This window comes from Centruroides sculpturatus, unplaced genomic scaffold, assembly GCF_000671375.1.
Source record: "Centruroides sculpturatus isolate CEXI.00-Female unplaced genomic scaffold, Cexi_2.0 scaffold538, whole genome shotgun sequence".
Taxonomy (NCBI): Eukaryota; Metazoa; Arthropoda; class Arachnida; order Scorpiones; family Buthidae; genus Centruroides; species Centruroides sculpturatus.
Genome location: NW_019384775.1, coordinates 4269 through 8819, shown reverse-complemented (window position 1 = coordinate 8819; position 4551 = coordinate 4269). Strand labels below are relative to the sequence as shown.

Sequence of the window (4551 nt, the reverse complement as noted above, 5' to 3'; positions counted from 1 at the left end):
TGTAATACGGTATATAATATCATTTTATACTGTTTAAATGTACAATACTCTTAGAAATAATTTCAGAAATATGTTGCTTTCGATAAACACCTTTATATACGTTTTGTACACTATTATAACCTGTTGCTTGTTTTAGTAAATAAGATTGTAGTAAATAAACTGAATATAATCGCGTCATAACCAGATGTAAATAGTACGGTTCTTGACATTATTTGTAACATAGTGTACTGTAACCTCTGCAGTGTTTTGTGGAGCAGAGGTCTCGTAAATAAAGTCTAAGTTATTGTTATTGTTATTATTATTATTATTATTAGACTTTATTTTCTTTATACAATAATAATAATATTATTATACGTATATACTTTTATTTATACGAACTTATTTTATACTTTTTTACCGACTTATAATTTCTATGTATACAGTACTCTATATTTAGTTTTATGTATAAATTTTAAATTAAATTCCATCTTGTTTCTCCACCTCAATATAAAGTTGTACTTTGAACAAATTATCATTACATAGACATATTTTGAATATTGGAACTTTATCAAGAAATAAAGTAAAAAATTGTTACATATTTAATGAGAAATCTATTAAAAATTATATCACTAATATATTCTTTTCATTTTCTGGAAATATTCATTTCTTCTAATATAGTCTATGGTTTTGTTGTTTGATTTAAATATCTGAAATATGTAATACAACTTTTGTTTAAAAAGTTTTGGCGTTTAAAGAATTAAATAATTATAAAGATATTAATTATCTACTTTATTAGAAATTCATATTAACGTTTAAAATAAATTATTTTATTTTCAGAATAATTTTAAAATGTACTTAATAGATTTTTATTTCTTTTCAAATTTGTTTGGATCCGAAACAAAGATGATAAGATAGTTTGACTATTATCAATATAGCTACCAATTTGGCTATTAATAAGGACTTATCACACCCCAATCAAAATGTGACCAGATTAGAACTTCTTTATTTTTTTAATTAACTTCAAAATGTTTCAGATCTTTTGAGCCATCTTCTGTTGGAGCATACAACTTTCATAAAAACCAACTGAAGAGGGATCGAAAGACCCGAACTGTACATTTTGGAGTTAATTAAAAAGAATAAAGACGTTGTAATCTGGACAAATGCATATTGTGGTGTGATAAACCTTATTAGTGGCCAAATTGTTATTATATTTTCTCTTCTATCAATATAGAAGAGAAAATACAATAAATCAAAGGACGTAAAGCATTGCATAACAAATAGTATGACTATTTTTAATAATCCTTATTTCGATATTAAAATATTATTGATAAGAAAATATTAGATTATATTTACACTGTAATATTCTTTGTTCGCAAGTACTTGGATGTATTACTTGCATGTTCATCTGTAATTAAATATTTACATATAAGTAAATCATTTTAATAAGACTATGGATTAATTTACTCACTCTAGAAACGTGTTGTTTTACTTTCTGTAAAAACATAATATCAATTATTTTGTATATCAATATCAAAATGTTCTTATCAGTCAAAATTACAATTAATATTAAATTTAAACGATTAACGTTTTATTCAATGAAATTTGGCATATTATGAAATTTTAATAACTTAAAACGTTGTTATAAAATATAAAATTTTATACAATTATTTTGCTAATATTTTAATTCGTATTTAGAGAAGACTTACTAATTTAAGTTGCAGTTAAATAATAATTCATCTTTTCGGAATTAATCAAATAATTAAAAATAATCATTTCTCCCCTGAGATTTTAATACAAACAAATTATATTCGGGAAAACATGGAATAGACAATTTAATGTAACATAAATGCTCTCCCATAGGAATTTCCCATACTGCATATTCTTAAATATAATATAACATTATATATAAGAATATATTAAAACATTAGCCAAAATTAGGCTGATTACAATATTTTCCCGAAGAGGAAATTCAAGTTCTTTTCGGGTCGCTCTTTTCTTTCACACGTTTAAAAATTATTTAATTAATTAAAAAATTTATAAACTCATAAAAAGATTAATGATAAATTAATTATTAAGTTTTACACAAAAATGAGATTAATCGCACAACTTTAGACCAAATTTGGATATTTAATTAATTAAAATTTAACATCAATATAACCTGAAAAAATAATGTGACAATACAGGCTGAAGTTTGATTCAAGACAATAAATAATGGATAGGTGGATGAGCTAAGACAGTGTTTCTCAACCTTTTAAGTCCAAGGAACAGTAAACAGTAATTGTCTGAAAAAATTCTATGGACCACTAAGTTATGGCAGTCTAATTGAGAAAAATTGTAGACCTATAAATTCCCACTGTTGTCTGTCTGTCTTTCCTTAATCCCGAGAAAGGAGTTAAATAGATGAAAGACGAGATTAAAATTGTAGCCCGGCGTTGTGACTATGTCACAATAAATAATTGCTTGTTGTTTTTTTAAACCGATGTGGACATTGCGGACATACTGTGCCATTTACATAAATCTAAAAGCATGTTTTGAATACATATGGAAACATAATTACAGTAATTAAATTGCAAGTAAACTATTAAAAATTAATCATTATTGAACAAAGTTTTAACCGTTATTAATTTAAGTCTGCCTGCAGACCCAGGGCTGTGGAGTCGGAATCGGAGTCGTGGAGTTTTGGTGTTTTAGCCGGAGTCGGAGTCGTCAAAAAATCCGCCGACTCCGACTCCTTTTTACTTCCCAACTTGTTATGTATATAAAACGGAAAAGAATTGGAATCGCGTCAAATTTGACTCGCCAACTTTTTTTTTATTTGCAAATCCGAACCCCTCAAAAAAGTTAATAAAAGGGGAAAAATTCGCGCGCGTGTGTGTTGGCGTCTAATTTGTTTAATTTCTTTATTTTCTGTTCTGAGATATTAAACAATATCTCAGAATGGGTAAAGTTTAAGAAACGAAATATGGCACTGTAGCTTGAGTATAAAGGGGCATTAATACTGTTAAAGTTTGGTTCTTAATTAAAGATCGACAGGGTGAAGAGATAAAAGTGGTGATGTGTCATATCTCTTAATGAATATTTTACTCGTTATTAGCGTTCAAAATTAAAAAAATAAAAATAAAACTTGTCTCTACCCTCAAAGTAAGCTTTTTTGGCATTTTATAATAGTACAGTAAAACCAGTTAAGATGTTCTCGCCTAAGATGTTAGAATGTGCATGGGGACACGATTTAGTTCAACCACTTTGACGCTCAATAACTAATTCCTGTCTTAAACCATCTGACTCCGATTCTAACCACTCAGACCACACAAATTATTAGGCTTCAAACGGGATGAACAAATCATGCCCCACACACACAGTATAACATCCACACATATAGAAAAAACCTCGAATTTTTTGCATATCTCAAAATTTCAAGGTATCCTGAGTCCAAAATTGTAAAAATTTGGGAGGGGTCATTTTTTGACCGAGCGCTACACTTTCCATCTGTTATATATAACAGAGGAAAAAGTAAAAATTATCGAATACATATTTACATATTACTTAGAGGAGTCTTTTAGCTTTGGAATAAAAAGTTTCTACGTTCTATCTTTATTAGAACTCTATTTATTGAATCGTTTATTCTGAGGTCACGTGACGACTTCAGAATTTCCAGGTCTCTTTCGGTAACAAGTCCGCCCCTGGTCGGAGTCGGAGTCGGATGGTAAGGAAAAGTCGGAGTCAGTAGATTTTTACGCGACTCCACAGCCCTGTGCGGACCACAAGGTGAGAAACGCTGCTCTCGATTAGGCCCACGGGGTACAGCTGGGCATCATTAAAAAATACACGCATTAAAAAACCGCTGGGGTACACATAGGTGTACCCCAGCGGTTTTAAAATGCGTGTATTTTTTAATGATGCCCAGCTAAAGTTGAGTCAGTATAGAAACTCATTGCTGATCTAACGTTGCTAACTTAAACTAAGTTATTTAAAGTTTAGCGATACGTGGTTACACCGTTTTAAGAGTCACTAAAACATGGTAGTCGAAAAATAACGTGGATGAATAGTAAATCAGCGTTGCAGTCAGCAGAGAATATTATTTGGGCAGCAAAAGCTTTTCGGGATGACATAAAATCCATATCAGAGAACTTTGAGACGACCGTATTCAATATCGACCAGTGTAGTTTCCAATACGAAATACCGCTTACAAGGACTTGCACCTTCAAAGGTGAAAAATCAATTTTTGGTTACTCACTAAAATATCTGGCAACACAGAGCTACACTGTACAGTATGTTATTGACTGGTAATATTGTTGGCAACGCTTTCTTATGCTTACAAGAACGTAGGGAGCTTCGGGCCAAAAGTGCAAGATGAGATGTATTTTCGCGCCTTCTGACGTCATTGCCATTTATAGCACATCAGGCAAAATGAGTAAGTCACTGAATGAATTCTTTTTGGAAAGACAGTCTTAAACATAAAGAAAAGTTTCCTTCTTTTGTGATAGATTTATGGGGCGGATACACAAATATAGATTCATATACAAAATTCTTTGGTCTGCCAATACAACAGAAACTATTCTTAAAACTGTAACA

General features: G+C 30.2%; 1 long non-coding RNA gene across 1 annotated transcript; it reads right to left on the bottom strand.

The window, feature by feature from the left end:
• Positions 1-473: 473 nt before the first annotated feature.
• LOC111629078 lies at positions 474-1556 on the bottom strand. The gene is made up of 3 exons (XR_002757274.1): positions 1448-1556; positions 1333-1384; positions 474-686 (listed from the first exon to the last, which is right to left on the bottom strand). It is a non-coding gene; the product is annotated as an uncharacterized LOC111629078 (long non-coding RNA).
• Between the last annotated feature and the right edge of the window lie 2995 nt (positions 1557-4551).